The sequence below is a fragment of the Micrasema longulum genome, unplaced genomic scaffold (genome assembly GCF_059751315.1).
Source record: "Micrasema longulum isolate JH-2025_06_02 unplaced genomic scaffold, ASM5975131v1 h1tg000570l, whole genome shotgun sequence".
Lineage (NCBI taxonomy): Eukaryota > Metazoa > Arthropoda > Insecta > Trichoptera > Brachycentridae > Micrasema > Micrasema longulum.
In genome coordinates this window covers 243,645-266,267 of record NW_028277766.1, presented here as the reverse complement: position 1 = coordinate 266,267, position 22,623 = coordinate 243,645, and the positions used below count along the sequence as shown (strand labels likewise).

The 22,623-nt window shown below is 31.0% G+C and overlaps 1 protein-coding gene across 1 annotated transcript in view; it reads right to left on the bottom strand.

Annotated features, from left to right (window-relative positions):
• Window positions 1–22,623, bottom strand: part of Src42A (Tyrosine-protein kinase Src42A) — a 203,849-nt gene that overhangs the window by 75,952 nt on the left and 105,274 nt on the right. The gene's annotated exons all lie outside the window — the stretch shown is intronic.

The window sequence follows — 22,623 nt, the reverse complement described above, 5'->3', positions numbered from 1 at the left end:
TATAAATATAAATTAGAAAACATGCAAGTAATAATAATAAAAATTGAATCATAAAAATAAATTAGAAAATATGACATTAATAGTAAAGAAATGAGACATAATTATTATAAAATAGAAAACATACCGATAATAATAAAAATTGAAGCATAAAATATAACATTAGTAATAAAGAAATTAAACAAAAATATAAATTGATTCTATTGGGCGAGATGATTTAAGGTAATATACAATTTCGTTTTACAGAGACAGGAAAAATAAAATAAGCTGATTAACCTCTTTCCATGTAGGTAACGCCGGAATTGGTAACAGAAGTGTGAACGTAAAAAAAGAAATCTACCATAAAATCCAAGAGCAGGTTTCCAATTACATATCACGTATTATTGTTACTGTCACAATATTCACGCAAACTGGATTCGTATGATCTGCTATACCATTTCTTTATCATTAAAAAAAAAAACAGTATTAGGTAAAATAACCATTTGTGAAATGGATATAGACTATGATACAAAGTATCATAAAATTGAATGAGAATAATTAATAATTCGTTCGAATAGAATCACCGATTAAAAATCTTACGAGGACGTAAAGATGATTTTTTATATGTCGAACGGAAGTGTACGAATGGACCAAATACCGATTCGATTTGAACGATGCCCTGAGGACTGCATGGTCGGCCAGTAGATAATAAGGTGGTTGAAACAGACACCAGCTAGCAGCACTGCAGTAATATTACTACTTATTTGGAACAAGCAAAAAAAGAAGCTAAATCTCTAGATGTAACGGCTTCCAGGAATAAGTAGCTTTTCGATTAGATAAGGAAGACAAGAGATTTATCCATATATTTTATTTTATTATTATTTATTTTTATTTTTATTTGTTTTTTTTCCATACATATATTATTTACATAAAAATATAATTACAAAAATACACTTTAGAAAAATACATCTTAAAATTAAGATAAAGCATAAATTGGAAAAAATGCCCTCAAAGACTTCAGCGTCTGAGCGTGGGCCATTCCTTTTTTAATTATTAAAAAGTTTATAGCATATAAAAATGGTATGACATGACCATGAAAAGAAAAGAAAAGAAAAACCAAATCAACATACGCTGATATTACGAAAATATGATTTATTTGCAGTATGCATTTATCTTAATTTTAATTTTAAAAATATATATTTTAAAGAATGTGTATATCTGTTCCTTCCACGTTAATCCAAGACCTCAAACCTAGTTTAAACTGTACCAGTGATTTAATGTTTTGTAGCTCCTTAGTTAGAAGATTGAAGGATCTTGGACAAACATGTAAGGAGTGCCTCTGTGCGAACTTAGTTCTGCATCCTGGAACTGACAGTACACTATCGGATCTATTACTAATACGATTTAAATTATTACTTAACAATTCGTCGCATTGAGGAAACAAGGTTCTATGTAGATTCGTGATTTTTTTGAAACATGAAAGTTTAAAATGAAGACAACATTTTTTATTAATATTGACTTAATAAACTAAATAATAATTAAGGATTGATTTCGTTTTTTTTTCTTTCGAACATGTGCTTGCCCAGTACCTAAATGTGCACGGCTGCTTCTTTCAATTAGTTTAACACACGGGAGATTTGAACAGTGTATGCCATGTCCATAGTGTGGTGACCCAAGTCATTGGTAATTGTGAATTATTTGAGGTTACGTAAAGGGAAGGTGGTGGGCGAAAGTCGTAAGAAGTAGCAATTTTCATAAACTCGAAAGATCTTCAAAACAAAATAACTACGGTTGCAAAATCAGCGCAAAAACTTCAAAAAAGGATAAAAATGTCGTAGCTAAATGATTGTATATTTTTTTCCATACATATTAAAATTTATTCAGAAACATATCCCACTACGAATTACCTATTTTAGGATACAACACATTTGTTTTAATTTTTTTTTTGTATATTTCAGCTGAAAATTAAGAAAATAAATCAATTCAAGTTTAAGAAAATTTAAAACCGCAATTTAAGTATTTATAGCGTAACTTGGTGAAAATAAATTTTATGCTGGATGTGAAATTAATATTGTTTTACTACGAGAGATAGTTTTGTTCAGCTTAAATTAAATATATAAGTCTAAATTAAAAAAAAAACACATGTGACTCACCCTATACTGAACGCCATAGAGTAGAAAATTATGTTTCTTTTAGAATAAAATATCTAATTTTAAGGAACTTGTTTAGAAAATAAAAATGAATGTAAAACGAACTCCCTCTCTAAACACGAGTTTTTACTCTATTAGAGAGGTAGAAACGTTAGTACAATTTATGTATCTACGAGTGGCGAGCGGTGATTTTATTTACAGGTAAGCTATAAAAAAAAAACATAAATTTGTACCTACATAGTACATAATATAATATAAGTAATACATATGTACTAGAAATTGCTATTTTTTTTTCCTGAGGTTCTGTGTGATACAACATTTCTTATCTATAAAATCAACTCGAACGGCGATCATTATTAACTTCGTAACATTTTATATTATGAAGCTATATTTTCCATTATTTTAATACAAATCTTATACAAAAGTTTATGAAAAATATCTCAATGAATTCAGTCGATAATAATTCCATTACGATTGAAATGTCAACTGGCCGATTTGTTCTGCCAAATGCTAAAAACGGCCACGTCGAGCCCCACATGTGCTGCGATATGACAGCACTAAAGCAATGTTGGTCATTTGTCAACTATCACCTCAAAGGAAAATAGCCCTTAAGAGATAACGTTTGAAATGCTGTTTTCCAAATTGAGAATCTTCAAATAATTTGTGTGTTTTGCAAGCTCACTCTAGGAGAAAAAAAACCTAGGTTAAAGATGTGCAAAATATAGTAATCTTATTTGTATGAAGAAATAAGCTGGAATAATCAGCAGTTTTATGAATATTTTTATTTATATTTTGAGAAAAATACAAACGGTAGTAATGATTTATATAAGTTACCGTACAACATTATTATGGATATCAAAATAAAATGGAAACGTGTGCAAAATCGCTTATATAGACAATTCGCCCCTAGTATCTAAATGCCATATGTAATTTTATTATTTATCTTGTAAATAAATTTTGATCAATAAATAAAAATATATTTTTGAAAACCTTCCTTTATAGAACAGTATTGTAGGTCGCTTTATAGCACAAGGAAGTATGTGTTATAATATTTAGGACGACGAACAAAATGTCAACAACGGAGTCTCGAGTACTGAATCTTGGGGCCATTGTACTAGGGACGACAAACTATCGTACAATGTAGTGAAACTGCTCTTGGGAGAGTAAGTCAACGGCGAATGGTAAATGTAAATAATACTCCCTCTTATAGTGCATTATTGAATGACACAGGATCTTCTAGGTTAATAATCCATTGACACAGAAATGGTCGGAAACTCGTGACTACTGCAAAGGGCTTATTTACAAAAAATAAACACGTGGAAATATATCGCATTGCTAATTTGTGTCACATATTCAATGAAGACATACTATCTTAGTAAATACAACACAAATTTACGGTGAGCTTTTAATACATACTTCCTTGTGCTATAAAGCGACCAACGATACTGCTCTATAAAGGAAGGTTTTCAAAAATATATTTTTATTTATTGATCAAAATTTATTTACAAGATAAATAATAAAATTACACATGGCATTTAGATACTAGGAGCGAATTGTCTATATAAGCGATTATGCACACGTTTCTATTTTATTTTGATATCCATAATAATGCTGTACGGTAACTTTATTTACAGAAAAAAACATACAATTATTATTTCGTATAAATCATTGCTACCGTTTGTATTTTTCTCCAAAAATAAATAAAAATATTAATAAAACTGCTGATTGTTCCAGCTTATTTCCTTATACAAATAAGTTTACTATATTTTGCACATCTATAACTCAGTCGTGGTTTTTTTTCTCCTAGAGTAAGCTTGCAAAGTACACAAATTATTTGAAAATTATAAAATTCATGGTGTAAGCCTTCTTATAACCATATGTTAATTTTAAGTTTAATAAGTCTGGGTATTGTAAAAACAAAATATTATTAAAAAGCAGTAAATATGAAACAAAAATATACATTCTATTGAACTAAATTGCGATAAAATTGAATATCATTTGTTACCATACCATGCAACTTTACTGTTGGTTTAAACAAAAAACATAAACTAAGGTTAGTAGTTGTACGATACATGAGATATAATTTATACAGTTTATACCGTTTCGGTAATCTAGAAACCGATAGATCAACATGAATAGTGGTTTCAACAACGTTTGTATTTACACCTGACGATGGGTAATTCTGAATACCCGAAACTTATTGTGTTATTATTAACATTAGCTGGCTGGGGGGTTGTGCGGCATCCGTTTTAAAGCCTCTCATAATTTCACAAAAAATATTATTGAGAAAAATATTCCGGCGCCCTTTAACATACCCGTCAGAATACGTGAAGGTGCTGGATATGAGACAACTGTACCTAAAAGAAACAGTTACACACTTCTGGTCGAACAATAAGGAGAGGTCTCAGAAAAATGTCCGCGCGAGGTTTTCCCAGAGCATGAATTATGTTATACCCAAAACCCGTACGACTTTTGCTCAGAGGCATCTCTCATTTATCGCACCGAGAGCGTTTAATATTTCGGAAAAGCGTATTAAGCTTTCGAGGACAAAAACTTTTTTTTAAAGCTAGTAATTAAAGACTGGATTTTCCTCAGTGGGAGGGATTTAAGAAGGAAACTCCTTGATAATTTTCCGAATGTTTGAGTATACTGTTTACCGTATTGATGTGCCATATATATTTATGTTTTTTTTAAAATGATTTTTATGTTTCTGATTCTATGTTTGTGGTGATATTCTCATGTGTCTGTGTCAACTAATTGCTAGTCCCATCTCAACACAGGACTTTTAGTCCAATGGAGTTGGGACTTATGTCTCAAATAATGTTCAATACTTATGTATGTAAATAAATAAATTAAACGTGTGTATGGCATAAATATTAAGTGTTTTATTTGTTTTAAATTTAAGATGTTAGTCTACAAGTAAATCACGAAACAATCAATTAAATTGAGTATTGTTTTAAAACCAAAAGCAAGTAATGTACTCTGAATGTTTTATTCACAAAATTTTAATTACCGTATACTCGTATTAGCTCGAATGATTTATGTTGAAATTATTTTTCTAAAAGAAACTTTCGCATTATATTCGGGCGAATACAATATTTTTACTTGATTCAAAATATATTTTTTATAGTTAAAATTTTGCATCTTGGTATAACAGTGGTATTTAAATAGGCATGAATGCCCATTCCAGGGGATTCACTTTACATTTTTTAATACTTTCCATAAATATTTATAAAATATACGTACATTTTTTTAAAGGACTAGCAAAACTAGAAAACTAGCAAAGCCTCCATTTCAGAGGCTTGTCAGCAGGTGGGAAAGAGGGGATATGGAAGGAGGTTATGAAAATCCACTATAATAGTTGTACATAATGATGGGGAATTGCGTTGACTGTAGGCAAAAAGGAGCGAAACTTGATAAATAACAAAAACAACTAGCGTAACCAATAAAATAAATACTACCTTTGAATCCCCTCGGCTTGTTTTCTTGCCCCTTTATATTTAATTATTTTCGACTTTCATATCGGCGCAAATATTGCGGTGAAATCGGTTAATTGGACGGACATTCCTGATATGTGATTTCACAACATTGCATATTGCTTTACACGAGGAAGAATTACCTTCACAGAGCTGATTTAATGCACAGTAAAATAAAATTTTAAAATCATTCAGTTACATTTTATACGTAGCTGTGAGAAAATAAATTTAATAAATGATTTGAGTCTGGGCGAACACAGAATAAAGATCTGTGTGTAAAATAAAACCAGAATCCTGGACGAGTGTTTTCGAATTAATGGTTACTCTCAGGTAAAAATCCTGAAAAAAGATATCGAGTGGAGAAAAGTTGAATCGCAAATGTAGTAGTTGGCGCGTATGGCTGTTATGCTTAAGGTCCGGGTTCGTTTACAGAGAGAGTCGACATTAAATATTTGTTAATAAGGTTGTTGCCATATTTCACTGTACCTAGACTGGCCCTTGAAGCGTAAGAATGATAGAGATACGCCGCGTTTACTTTACCAATTCAGTGCCCTATGCACAATTAGATGCGAATAAGGGTTTCGTGGTCCAATAAATCTTTTGTTTTATACCAATTCTCGAGCATTAGGTGCACCTAAAAAGAAATATTTTTACTAAAAAATGCAAAAAAAAAAACAGAACACAAAAAGCAGGTTACTAGAAGAGAAGAACTGTAAAACATTCGTGGAATCTATGGGGCTTCACTTTCGGAGTAAAATATGTGCATAGAATGGGAAAAGTTACACAGTCGATATGATTTTCTAATCGAAGAATATTTCCTGGATACTGAACCATCTGCCAGCGAAAGATTTACTATGGTTAATCGATGTGGAATAATTTAGTAGCTCCGCATGAGAACATTGAGATATAATATAATAAACCTCAATGCAGGAGAGCGATTGAATATCCATTTTGTGAGTCTTATCGAGCTTTTCGCTGGCAGAACTGCAAAATTAGTATTCCCTGTGTTAGTACATTTCCGAATGATGTAATGCGTAATGCGGGAGTTATTTTAAAATACTACGGCGCTGGTTGTCGGTCGTAGCGCGGACAGCGGAGTCGCCAATCACAATTAACATAATCGTAATTATTATTACGATTCTAGTCACTTTCTATTTCCTAGATAGGTAAAGAATTAGCGGCTCCCTATTATAGAACGATTTGCACCAGAACAAAAAGAAATTGTCACATGAAATGGCTACAGAAAATGCAGTGTAAATTTAAAATCGACGAAGTTTTCTCGACTAATTATAGTTCAGTGTGTTTTGAGGTTACTGCATAACTAAATGCACCGATATTAATTATAATTTCAAAAATTTCTTACTTTAAAAAAAATATATATTTTTATTGTTTTTCTTTCTTCATATGCATTTACTATTTTTTTCTCTCTCTTTATTCATATAATGTAAATTTTATTGATAAATTAAGTCTTGAAATAATACTTACACCTACATTTTTTTTTTAATTCACGGCATCTTGAATACTTTATCATAATTCATTTTATAACTTTAATCTTTTAGATTTTTTATTACATACATCTTTTCGATAGTGATAGTCATTAATGTAATTTATATAGATGGTGTAAAGTACTGTGTTTTATGTTTCTTATATGATGTTTTCTTACTATTTCGGATGTATCAACAATGTATGATATTGCGTATCGTCTCAAAAATATTTTTTTTTATGTATGGTCCCAAATGAGTTTTTTAAATTACTCCTGGGAGTATAATATGTACTTTTTGTATTATACGTTTTATTAATAATGATTTATAATATTTACTGTTGAAAATGTACAAAGATATTTTTTACACTTTAAGTTTCTCTTATTTTAAAATTCTGTATCTACGCATTTAATATTGAAAAAAAAATATTTTCCCATAAAAATAAATAAATCGCATTCTATTTTATGCAGTAAAATCAAATTAATCATTTATTTGCAGATTTTTTATGAATACGAGCGTATGAATCAGTTTCATAAAACATAAATTATACATATCGCTATTTTCAATGAAATATTATGTGGATAGTAATGTTCAATGAATATTAGTCACACTTTTAAAACACGATTTTTACGTTTTTGTGTTTATGGGCAAAGTCACGTAATAAAACGGATACCATTAGGTTCACTGGTACACTAATATTTAATATTTTACTGCAGATGAGTCATACTTTCATTAGATAAATAATACAAATGAGCACATTTTAGATAAAACGTGATAACGCGGAAAATTCCACCGCGGAAAACAAAGAAAAGATATAACAAAATAAATCCGTCAAAATCTAACGACATATTACAAATAATTGTCTAATACAAACAAGGTCTATAGAAAGGAAGAAGAACAATAATAAAATGGAAATGAATGAAATTGCTAGTGCTAATATAGTGAATTATGGTGAGATATTTCTCATATTAACGACGTGTATTATTAAATAAAATTGTGAATGTAGTTTGTTTATTGGATAGGTAAAATAAAATAAGAACCTGCTGACGAATTGCACGCTTGCAATTCTCCAAGACTTTAATTGTTAAACATTTTTGAACATAAATTAAATACTGAAAATTGAAACAAAATTAGGAAGACCGGTGGTTTTTTCAATTGTTAATTAATATACCATTAAACTAACCAATTTTTTTATTTCTTTTAAAAATCGTATTATCAGCGCTAAGATTTTTAAGTTTTGTATTTCTGAAATTACTCCGCATGTGACGTCAGAGGTTCTTATCCGCTTATTATCGGTCAGTTCTGTCGATTGGTCCGTTGGCGGTAAGTAAACCGGATATCTTTCACAGCTCTCAAATCATTGGTTGATTTATAGATTTATATGAACTGGTGACGTTGTTCAAAGTAGTTCGTTTTTATTAAAATATTTCTAATTATTTTTTCGGTACATTTTCAAAAAAACTTTGCCGTATAATTTAATGATCTAATTTTTACCGCGCGCAAGAAAAAAATTTTTGTTTCCAATTCCCCGTAGGGCTGAAGTTTCTCATTGGACTAATAAGGTTTTGAACGAGTAGTTACCGTTTAATGCGGCCTCCGTGGTGTAGTGGTCAAGACGCTTGACTCACGCACGGAAGGTTCCGGGTTCGATTCCCGGTGAGAACACAAAAATTAAAAATGTGATTTTACTCAAGCCTGGTTGTTCTGTAATGTAATTCACCACTGTAATTGGGCCCCCTGGCCTGTCGTGGTGCAAAAAAAAATGAAATGAAATGAAAAAAAAAAAAAAAAAAAAATCCTTGGATGAATGTTGAATAGATTATTTATAAACAATAGCAAGTAGTCGTATGTAAGTGGCCGGTGTTTGACAAAGTAATAGATCGATGTCAGATTAACATTAAACCTGCACATCTGATGATTGAAGTACGGAAGGCGTCTGTCGGACGATTAATCAAACTGTAATATGCAAAGCGAGACACGGATTAAAGGAGATTATTCAACACGACATTATCAAGCGAATTTCGATAGTTCATTTCACTAACACTAAAACAATGACGTATTCAAAACGAAACTATTTTGAGTAGTCAATTATAATAACATTATACAATATGCAAAGCTGTGTTTCCTAAATTTGTTGCAACAGAGAGAGAAAGCATTATTCAAAAGGGAATATGAAAGTCAAGGCATTTACAGGGCTCCTGAACTTGTCATTGGCTGGTTTGAGTGGCCACTTAACGCACTGTGTAACATTCACCATTTTGTCTATGTTTAAATTTACACATTTTGTCGACTCTTCCATCAGTTGACTTTTGCGAAGTAAAAGAGCTGAAACCTTTATCGTGTACGTGAGATTCATCCGGCTGTTACCAATTTTTTCAATTTTCATGCTTTTTTCTTAATTAAGATATTCATTCGGATATCAAGCATATCAAGTTTTCGGAAAAATCAATGCAATATGTTATCGCGTAAGATAGTAGAGTAATTAATTTTATTTGGTAGTATTAAACGATAGTATGAATAACTAATAAAAAGAGTAAATATCGTGGGTATACTGGCAAAAAACGTTAACTCGAAAATATGCGGATTTGACTTAATGATGCAGTTTTGTAAAGATTTTAACGCTATACAAACTATCAAAATACACCAAGTCATATTAAATTTCATACATCTGTAGTTTTGAAAATAAATTTAAGGTTTAGTCGTATACCCGATATTTTATTTAGGCTAAAAGCTTTAAATAACTTAATATAAATCTAAGAAACGGAAAAATTACAAACATGTTTTTAAGTAAGCACTTAACATCTTACTATATTTAAATAAGATATAAAATAGTAAAATTGTAACAAAACTTATGTATGTAATGAAAAGCTTAATAAGTAATTTTCGTAGTCATTAAGAAGGTATATTCATTATGGATAATTCTGACACGGACGATAAAATAGACCAATGCCGTTGAAATAGGATAGAAAATATTACGTAATTTAGCCTCTAACGTTTAACTTTATAACCCCACGTCTATACAACGTGTCGAAGAAAACCCTTGGAAGATTCTCAACAAATATTAGGGATTGATAAGCGAGGACAATCGCGCCCAGCTCAGGGCAAGGTAAGGTCTCGCGAGGAATGTGATGAGAATAATGTTGACATCGCATAAGTCGATTTCATATTTGAAAATGTATGAGTTCTATCGCTGAAACAATTCGGCATAAAAATTCACGAAAAAATACCCGACACAATGGTTTACGCGAAAGGAGAAAATAACCGTAACTATTTGATAGTAAATGCTGTACCAAAATGAGAAAATGATGCTTGAAGGTCAAATTTTGGAAAAATCTCAATAAAGTATAAAAATTTACATATCTCCCGAACTATAAAACTTTAGTTAAGGAAAGTAAGATCCAATAATTAGCAAACGACCTTCTCTACATGCGAATTTGCTGTGGTGGGTTCAGTTTCAGTCAATATAAATTATTGAAATTAGGGATTAACATGATAAAACATAGCGTCTCGAAAAAACGACCCTGGAATGGTCCCAAAATTGAAATATTTGGTTAAATTCTTCTTTCAAAAAAATAAATTACAATTGATTTAGCACTTAAATTCTAATTACAACTATAGAAATTAATTGTTAACCATTTACGTATATTATATATGGTGAGTGGAATCCATAAATAAAAAACTATTTCCTCAAATTTGATTTCTAAATAAACGATACTGTGTCATTGAACTGAAATGTACATGGAGTATAAATTCTAACAATAATAAAAAAATACGTTTTGTTCAACACGTTCTTAAGTAGACTTGTAAGTTGATTCAAAAAGTTTACTTTGGATTATCGATGATTTAAAAAAAAAAGCCATTAATTACACATTGAAAAACACAACACTCCAAACGAAAAATTCATATTTACTGAAAATATATGTAAACTAAAATAAATCGTTATTAACCGTATGTGAAATCGTCAAATCGTTAAATTGTCAAATCATATAAACAAAGTGTTTATTTAGCTTATGCGTTTAAGAAAATTACGAGTCAATGAAATCCATACATAAGCTATCGCGTTTCAAGTCAAATAAAAAATAAGGGATAAAGAAAAAAAGAACTTTGTACATGCAAGGGCAAATTCGGCTACAGTCGATTGCACTATAACTTAAAGTGTCAGTCCGCATCAGCACCGAGGATTCTTTATAAAATTAATTTAGCATATTTGTTTCATTACAATGCAATATTGGGGAAAATAGCGAGCAGAGGACGGACAGTCATCTATCAACTTAACCCAGGATAGAGAGAGGAAACGATTTGATCAGATTTAATTTATCAATCGAGCATTGACTCGACATTGAGCAAAATGATGATGCAAAAGATGCTTTGTCTTATACAATAAGTCAATATAAAACTGTTTACGAGTATGTACTTATTAAACAGTTAACTCACAAACAATACGAGTGACTTGTACAGGCCTCCTTTTATGTAAATTTGAAAATATTTCTTAAAGTGTAAGGAAGTTTTGATACGGAAATGAAATGAACATATTATAAGTTCTTTGTTTTACAGGTGAGCAAATAAATTTCATCGACAAAGCAACGCGGAAAAAAAACAGAACAAAAAAAAACTTCTCCGATATAATGAATGAGGTCTTCAAAAAGAAACTCTATAATGTAACTAAATTAATTTATGCAAAATTATTAATGCAATAATATTAAATTTCCGCTGATGACTAATTACAGATTGTTTTGAATTTACAGAAGTACAAATGGAAGAAAGGCGTATTTAAATTTATGTAAAACCAACAAAAACAGGAGAAATGTACGCAATACAACTAAAATCATAAGGAAGTTCATAATCGTCTTATTTGTCAATACAATTATGAGTTATTTTGATAACTTCATATCATACGAAGAAAACTACATCATACGAGTTATCTTTGGGTACAATCAAAAGCCGAATTTTTTTGAAATGTTATTAATATCAATACGATAGTATGGAACTATCGTTACGACTTGCTACTAAAATACAAATATAAAATACAAAAAAAAAACTCTGCCATGTTTTATCAGAAGCTATTTCGAATAGGCTTACGTAAATTAAATTCCATCAATTAATAATCATAGAAAAATAAATTCCAAAGGCTAGGTGATATATCTTCGAGCAGACAAAATTCAGCATCGATAAATGAAAACAATTAATTAAAGTAGCGCTGTAGATTTTTTTGCTATTATTACTACATCAGAAAGCAAAACAAATTTAATTTGTTCTTGACACAACTTTAATGCACAATACCACCTTTAAATACGTCCAATATATAAGTTTGTTCAACTGGTAAACGTCAATATTCAACATTTATTGATGACCCAATTCATCCAGTGCGCAGTGCGTGAAATGGAGGGATTTTCCCGGATTGCCTACAAAGGTCAATCGAGTTAGGCACTAGACGTTTAGCACGTGATAATTACATGTAAAGGTATTTCCGATTTTGTTACGCAAGTGGCGATTCTGACCTTAGCGGTGAATTTTTTAAACATAATTATAGGCGAACTGAACCGAACGATTTCTAAAGCCACCTGAAGCGTGCCAAGTTGCCGCTCCCGGTTATCTTTGATAGTTTGTGACGAGATTTAATGTATATTTTGTGTTGCAATGTCCGATTTTTCAGCGATTAATAAAGTGCAAATCGATATAATGAAGTAAGAAATAGTCCTACAAGTTTAATTTTTTAACACGTCGGCACTTGCATTATTTTTAAAAACATGAATTTTTATTGATTTCGAATGCAAACAGATGTACAGGTCAAATGAACATACTCGTAAATAAAAACTATAAAAAATGTATACATAGTAGGGCCTGCCATCCAATAATATGTAGTCACTTAATTATACTATAATAAAGCGACGACGGTTTAAACTATATAAAGAATAAATATACTATATATTGAAATAAAAGAAATATGGACAAAACAAGGAGATAGTGGGAAAGAAAATAAGGAAATCGATAAGGAGTGGTGAAGGATGATTGAAGGAAGGTAGAAGTGGAAAATTGCATTTGATTTAATGATTAAGAGTAAGAAAAGAGACACCCTTATGGAGATAAACCGATATTCAATATCAGACACGCGGTGTTTCATAAACATATCGCAAATGCATTCGAAGGTTTATTTATTTAGGATTTCATAATTATAAAATATATTTAATTGCGTCATAATGTTAAACCTTCTCTTACATTTTTTTCGCTAATTATTATTAACATAAAAAATATTTTTAAATGTGTAATTTTAAATTTCCGCAAAAACGGTTATTCCATTGGCTACGCCCCTAATACGTCACGATTCATGTTTATTTGTTCCTACCATTCAAATTTGTTTAGAACATTGTCACGAATCTTGAAGTCACAACTACCACGGCCAAACATGTCGGTTCTAGCAACGCATTTTTATTAAATTTCTTTTTTACATTTATGTATGAAAACATTTTTCCACAATATCCATATTGATTTCGAAAATGCAATTAATTATTCTAAATCCATTTCATACATTTTTATCGGTATTCGTAGTATGTGATATTTCACTATTTTTGCAATATGCGCCTGTAACACATTGCATTAAAAAATAAATGGCTGAATATTCCAAAAAAATTAGGAATACGGAGAATTCGTTAGTTTCATAAAATTTAAAATCTCAAGGCAATTAGGTTTTTTAAATGTAGATTCGGACCGAATCGCGCATGTTCAGAATTTTAAGATTCATGCGACACTATCTAAAAAAAGTATTGTTAGTAAAATAATATTACGTTAGAGAAAAAATAAATTTGATACAAAATCTTTAACAAGAAATTTCATAATGTAACAGAAAACTAGGATTACGGTTTAAAAAAAACAAAGGATACTTTAATACATAAAATAAATTGGATTTGCAACGGCGAGCGGCGAATATTATACAGGGTGTTCTTTAAACCCTGTCACATCCGAAACCACGATGATCAGTATGGGCAAGAAGACATATTAGCATATTTAAAAAAATATTTATTTTTATAAGAAAATATTTAAAAAAACAAATGGTTGCTTACTTCTGCAGGGGAGAACTAAGAGGAGAGCGGCGTAGTATCAGACTCTCCCCTCTCCTCGCCTCGTTTCTCCCCTGCAGAAGTAAGCAACTATTTGTTTTTTTTGTTTTTTTTTTTTTTTTAAATTTCATTCGTTCTAAAAAAATATTTTAATGTGCCAATATGTCTTCTTGCTCATACTGATCATCGTGGTTTCGGATGTGACAGGGTTTAATGAACACCCTGTATAATGCGTGCAGCAGTGAGGAAATCGTACGATTCTTTCTATTTTCATAATGTCAGTAAATATTGCGCACAGAAGACTATCGCCATTCGCCATTCGCCAGTTGTAGATGTGTCTTACTCGTATATCGAAACGTAACGAGAAGATTTAGCATTCAACAAACGCGACATGTGAATGGAGCGAATGTCACAAGAAATTAAGTCGTTTTGTAACTGCTCGTAATTTGCTAGTCCGACCATCGCTTAAAATAGAGCGGGTAGCGCTTATTATTATTGTACTATAAAGTACAAAATGAATGTACGTAAGAATTTTGTAACATAATTGGACGCAAAATGGCCTCAAATTAGAATTATTTATTTATTGACGGAATAAGTCTTATTTTATAAGGTTTTCAACACAATAAAACTTTTGAAAATATACTATAATTTAACCGAACATATATTCTAAATTAACCAGTCGCTTTAAGGGTCATATTACCGATACCGCTCATAGAAATTTCAACTTTATTGCTTCAATACGTTGTCCAGAACGGTCGTTGGTTAAGTTATTGTTCCAACCGCGTGAAGTTGGCGCGGTTACCTAGAAATCCAAGTGTTTGTGCCGTTGTCAAAACGGTTGTAAAAAAATATAATTACTGATATTTATACTTGTATTTGTAATTGTTTATATTCAATAATAAAATTTTGTAAATAATATAGGTGTATTTTTATTATTTTTTTTTTCTAACATGACTTTAAACAATCATTGGTCAATATATTAATCGATGAAAAATTTTGTTTTTCTGAAAATCTAAAAAAAAAAAAATATTTTTTTAATCGAATTTATTTTATGTGGACAATAAGTATTTTAAGATATAACATTTAAAATTAAAATTCTACAATCATTAATTTGCCTTATAAAGGGTTAAGGCTTTATCTTCGTGGTTGTCCATTACATAATCAAAATGTATTAGACCTATGTAGACACTGTTAAAATTATAAAACCAATAAAGGAATACTCGCAGCTCTGAAATATATGAAATATATACTGAAATATTTGCGTTCTTAAGATTTGCACGAAAGTTTCAATTTGGGGGCCATTTTCAGCAAGTTGTAAATAACTCAGTATTAGAAAATAGGAATCAAGTTGGGATAGAGTGGGGATCGAACCACATCAGTCAGTATGCAACGGGACCACAACACCAAAAGCATAAACGTTAGTAGTTATTTAACAAAACACCCCAATACTGCCAAAAAAATAATCCAGATTCAAATTCAAATTTACGAGTTCTGATGTTCTGTGGTGACATGTTTATGGAATTATTTGAGTTTCATGTAACAAAAAAAACACAATATTTACAAAAAAAAAACAAAACTGTAGGCTAATTATAGTTTTCATATAACTACATACTCGTACAATGCAAAAAAAAAAGAACAAAAGCGTACCCGTGGAAAGCCACTCCGTATAATTCCACTTGTAAAACAATAAATTTAACAATAATAATGAAAAAGAACATAAGAAAATGAAAAAAAAAAATTTGTTGACGCTGTCTTAAAAAAAACCCTTTCGTCAGCGGATGCACACGGAGTAACCCTATATCATTATGACTAAATATGTATTTGAACATTATTTTGCTGTTTCAAATGCTTTCCCGATGCTGTGCGAACGACAACTGCACGTCGGATTGATTATTTATTTTTATTTGGGAAAAAAACAACAGTTTTTACATATATTGTATACGGAAAATAAGAATATATATAAACGAAAATTGTGAAAACAGTCAATATAAATTTTCCACAGTGGTGTAAGCTATTGATTAAGTAAATTATCGGTATCAAAATAAAAGCAATTTAACAATTAAGAAATGTTAGGCACTTACAAGTTGCAAATAAAATAAAAATACATATATTTATATCCAGTAATAAAAATAAAGTTAATAGAAACAAGATAAATTAAAATTTAAAGAATAAGAAAAGAAAAAAAGTTTTATAAAAATAATGTAAAAGGTACAAACTATAATAATGAACATACGACATTATGCCTAACTAAAATCGACGTTTCGTTGTGTCGTTTTCGCACCTCAAAACTGAACCGATTTTATTGTTTATTTTTTAGAAAGAGTATAAAAATGAAATTTTCTGTGCCGTTACCTTTTGCGTTTACCAAAAATAGATATGATATTTGTAAACTATACGTCCGAAGACAACAGATAAAACTGAGCGGTTTTAAGGGTTTTTGGATGGTTCTAGTTTTCATAATAAATTATGTTTAAAAAAAAACAAACGATAGGCCAATAGTAAATATCTATAGTGTTTACAACAATCATTACTCTAGTGCCATAATCCAGGGAGAAAATACGATAATACGATAATACGTCTGTATAAGGAAAGCGAGACCGTTTCCTCTTAGCGATAAATACAATGTTCAATCAATGATTTACTATCAAATGATAACGTAAAACTTAACATTAAACATATGTTTAATGTTAAGTTGAATATTCAATAAAGATAGTCAAAATACACGAAAAATATATTGTTAAGACTCACACGCCAATTTATATAGTTTGCCGGTGAATTTGATTCGATTTATTTATTAGATTTTTAAAGGCAAGCATTTTGCCTGTGAAGTTAAAAATCGTTATTTCATGGTAAAGATTCGACAAAAAAGTGATAGTTAATAAATTGTGTCGCCACTAAAAGCCATAAATCCGCCACAATCCGACGGTCAAACTTATTTCATAATTCCGAGAAGATGTTGAGATAAGCGTCTGCGAATATAACAAAATGCATAACAGGAAAACTTTTAAGCTCGCAACACCAATGGCGACCTTCGCCAAGGACGTTCGCGGACGATGCAAAACATTACGATCTAAGAATACAAACAGGGCTCTACAATAGTATTTAATAACGGATATGCGTAAGGATCACATTGGCTCATCGTGAACCCAGTCGCTTAGGACCATGTAAACTTGGGACGGCATGGTAACGTTCGGGTGGATGATTTAATACGGAATTATGCGAAACAACAATGCGGGATCGGATCACATTCGCATCGACAGTCGTGTACCAGAATGTTGGAGTCGTGCAGTTGGAATGTGGATGGAAGTCTTCGTACTCATGGTGTCGTAATAAATAAGATAGTTGGTGATGGAAACGTTGACCCGCGGCGCGGTCCTCGCTTCGGCCGAAATAAATCATCGCCCGTAGTAAGAGACTTAACTCATTTAGGAGAGAAAATGATCCAGTTGACTAACGAAACTGTAAAACATAGGTATCAAACGTAAAAAATCAATTATATTAATAATATTAGTGATGGTCGATTGAGATGAGACATTACTTATTATGTATGCGTATTTAACTAGTGTGAAAACAGTCATAAATATTCGGTGATAATTATTATTTTTTATTGATTTTCATACGTGTGCAAAATGTGAAAAAAAATAGTTGTTATCAGATTTATTTGATCTTTCAGTTGTTTTCAGAAACTTTCAGGACGATTATTCGAAACTTGTGTCAAAGCGTTGAGTTATTTTTACAGCTTAGATTATAAGAATTAGTTCAAAATAGAATCAAAATTGAACGTTTTGACCAGATATCTCATAAAATATATAATTTTGTTATTTTAAATACTATAAAACGTCGCAATTTTTTAGATTTTTTCGGCACAATTAGGTTTTTTGGGTTATTGTGTGTGGTTCGCACTCTTTTCCAACGATTCGGATCGAATTACTGGGTCCATCATCAACTCTGACGCTGCATGATACGGAAAACCTCAATATTTCTAGTCTACAAAAACGTAGAACTAATATTGACTCCATATATATGTTCGGCATACTAAATGGTATAATCGATGTTCCATCATTACTGCGACAAGTAAAATACAATATTCCGATTCGTAGATTGAGAAACAATGAAGTACTGTTCATCGATCAGCATAGAACAAATTATGGCCTAAATTCTCCAATGACCCGCCTTTGTCGTATTGTTAACTCAAGAGAGGATCTGGACTTTTTTGGTTTAAGTTTACAAGGATTTAAACGAGCACTAAATAAATAGTCCAGATCTTGTCTCGATGTCCCTTATGTTTGTCAATGCTTCTTTCTTTTTTCTTTAAATGTTTTAAACTATTCTTTTATTGTAATATTTAAACCTTATAAATTGTATACATGGACAATGTCCGTTAATAAATAAATAAATAAATAAATTGTGCATTTTTAAAAATATTTTTGAACCAACCTATCTGAGAGTTGTTCTTGGCTTGACTTCATAATTACATAGTAAGTGAGGAGCGAGATGTATTGAAATCGACAAATAATGCAGATTATGAATATTTTTTATGTCATAATAGAAAACATGTAAGCAGTAGGCACATTTTCAATATTTTTTTACGGACATTGACACTAGCGGCGTAAAATTACGAAAATCTCTAAAACAGGTTTTAGCGACGGTGATCTTGGTCATAATCACAATATTTCACACTAAGGTCAACACTTATAAATTAAGTAAATGGGTTTTAAAAAGTTTCGTAGAATGTATTTATTTTACTGTATTTTTGTGTTAAATCAATCGGTAAATCTCCACCTCATCCATAAGGTCACAGGTTTGATTTATGACAAGGTCTATTTGAAATAATACTGTGTGCAAAAACAGTTAAGGTCTTTACGTCAGCCTCGTGGTGTAATGCTCAGCGCATTTGCCTATCATGCAAGAGGTCTCGGGTTCGATTCCCGACATGGTTGATATGAAATATTTTTCAAAAATGGTGTTTTCACACTAGAATATTTCATAGTCCCTAGACTGGTACCTGAAGCGTAAGACTGATCACCTTACCCTCGTGTAACAAAAATGATCAAGATACGCTGCGACTGGTGTGCCAATACAGTGCCCTATGCACCATTAGGTGCGGTAAAGCTAGGGTTTCCTAGGACAGCGGTGCCCGCATCTTAACGGCCGTAGTGAACGGCGATGCGGTGGACAGCCGTCGTAACGTCGACTAGAGGGTGGTTTCCTAGGGAAACGGTGTTAAATGGTGTTGATAACACCGTTTTCCTAGGAAACTACTCTCTAGTCACCGTTACGACGGCTGTCAACCGCATTACCGTTCACTACGGCCGTTAAAATACGGGCACCGCCGTTCTAGGAAACCCTAGCTTAAGGGAATGATGATGTTAAGCACATAATTATATTTTCTCTGAATATTTTACAGTTTGGATACAACGTTTAATTGTTCATGGATTGGCACTTAAAGGGTTTAGACTTTATATATTTAATGTTTCTACCTCTACCTTATGTTTGTGTTAACAATTTAAATTACATTAAAAATTATACTTCAAAAAAATATATTAAAAAATATTTTAGTCTTTACAAATATTGATGAATGCAGTGTGGAAGTCAGGATGAAGTACTTTTCATATGATTCTTTAGTTTCACATTGAATACTATTGTATTTTTATTACTTTTTATTCCATTTATGAAAATGTCTTTTTCCCGCGAAGGAATAATGATTTTGTGCTGCACTTGTGCGCACCTATGCACGCTTAAAACAAAGGGAAATTTTGAAAAATACGGATTATTTTCGGATTAAATGTATTAATCATAAATATTAAAAATAGCATGAGCAGTTGAAATTAATTCATGTTAATGTTTACAATAATAGTACCATCAACACTTTCATTTTTCCATTCCGTAATATACTTTTTAAATAAATTATTGTGTTGTTAAGTTTTATACACATATTTAATGTAATTAAATTCTAATAAATAAATGCGTCAGATTAAATGTAAAATGGTGAACGTTGAACGTGTGCAAATTAATTGAGATTGTATCCATGTAACTTGCGATAATTGAGGCAAAACAAGATGAAAATAATGACAGAAAAACAAGAACAGGTAGTTATTTTGTTGGAAATATTGAGAGCAACTTTCATTTCGAAGAAAACATTAAAATGCCCAGTGTATGTGCAACAAGGTAAATTTAACTGAATCGCATAAATAAGGAATCTACGAAAGCTACCCTTCGGATATTTTTATCTGTTATGCTATCCATAGTGTTGAAGTGCTTTATCTGTTTAGTTTCTTATTGTTTACTTTTTAGCACGAACATCAAATAAATTATCCACATATAAATAAAGAAAATAAATAGGGAAAAATCTGGATTCGAAATGCACAATGCACGTACGCACATCTTGATCTCGGTTTTTCCATCCAGTTCTGGAGTTATTTGGGTGGCTTCAAGCGCAGAAGACAATAATGAGTTCACACACTCCGTACGAGATGCTTCAGGGCCTCGAGCGCTTGAACCTTCAGCCCCGTCGTCGAGTTGCTAACGCGTTCAGTAGCTCAATCGAAAATAACTATCGACGTTCTAATAAGCGACGTGATAACGATTTCTCACCGTGGTTGTTTATCGTATTCGCGATCACAATGGAACTTCTGTGAACACCTAATATTAAATGTCAAAATATTTACGTTTCAGTTTCAGTGCTGCAGAGCGGCGTTTATTTAATAATTAAAAAAATACATATAAGAATTTTTTACCAACTAAGTCTAAAGACTTTTCGGAAGGACACATTTTTTTTTTTTTATGACAGGTTTATATAACATTTATTTTATTTATATTTCACAAATTTATTTATAAACAGGCACTATAAAGTATCTAGAATATATTTCTTCAGTTCCTTTTTTTCATTTGAAGATCTTTTGATAGTTTATGGAAAATCATTGAACAATCTTGGAACAACGCAATTTAATGTTCGCTCTCCAAAGTAATTTGTAATTAGGGGAACAAACAGGGAGCCCTTAGTTTTTTATCTAGTGTTGCGAGAGTGGGAAACTCTTTTTTTATATTCCGGATCAACAAAGTGATGAGAATGTGCATTATATATTTGTCATTTTTAATACTATTTTAGCTTTGAATTTTAAAGTAAGTTATAATATACCGATGTCTCAGTTCCATACGGAGATCACTAGAAATTACAAGTTATTCAAGCAGACAGCGAAGCGAAGAACTCAGAATTCTGCCTATATTTGAACATCTATATTACTTAAATTCTTCCATCTGTTGATTTGGTCAATGTTATATAGTGTGTAAAGTTGCTCCTTAAACCAACCAATAACAGGTTATGGGCCATGTAGATCCCTAGACATCAATATTCCGTTTCTCAAATGTATTTCATCTCTAGTGTTATATGTTAATTTAAATGAGATATAAAAAGATGAATATTTTTTTTTAGAATATATTTAGCTGTCCTTTGAATATCACTATTTCCATCGAAAAACTAACTACTACTAAAAAAAATTTTTTAAGTGTTTATTTGCATTTTTCTACTATTTTTTTAATCATTTCGTTTCATTTATTCAAATTATTTATTCCACCTTCAAGTATTTGTTGACTTGATTGTGCCATGTCTTTCTCAGTTTTCCTCGTTTTCTGCATCCATCCACATTCGCATCGTAGACTTTTTAGCCGTTCTTTCGAAATATCACATCCTACGAATACCGATAAAAATATGTGAAATAGATTTAGAAAAATTAACTGTATTTTAAAAATCAATATGGATTTTGTAGAACAGTGTTTTAATTAATTTTTTCAATACATTGAAAGATACGCGTTTACGAAAACGCGACAGGGTTGATCGTGACACTCATGACGCCAAGATTCGGTTTCGTCTACAATGTTTGGCATTATCGCTTACTATTTATATAGGCCATTATTGGCGCGTGGTTTTTATGAATGGTTTTGACTTTGTAAATTACTATTATTATATTCGTTGTGCATCTGGCTACTAAACTTAACAGTATTTATAAACTTTTCTCCCGAACATAATGCACAAAAAATAGTCGTTAATTCACTAATATACGACCGTCTCTTCATTCAAAGTACGCATTGGAATGACAAAACGTCAAATTTGCAATGAAGCGTTTTTGCAGGAATCCTAAATTATAAATTGACATTTTTTTTTTTATGATAAATGCAAAAAAAAATTTTACTCGAAAGAGTCTCGTATCGTATCATAATTAAAAAATAAAATAAAAAGTTATACATATTTCCCAATAGGGCAATATAACATACTACGAATATCGATAAAAATATTTTAAATGAATTGAAAATAATTTGTTGTAATTTCGATATCAATATCAATATATTGTAGAGAAATGATTTCATACATGAATTTCAGAATTTAAAAAAAGTTGCTAGAAAAACGCAAAATATTTGGCCTTGACAGTTGTAACGTCAAGATTTCTAAAAGGTTCTAAACAAATTTGAATGGTCAGAAAAAAATAAC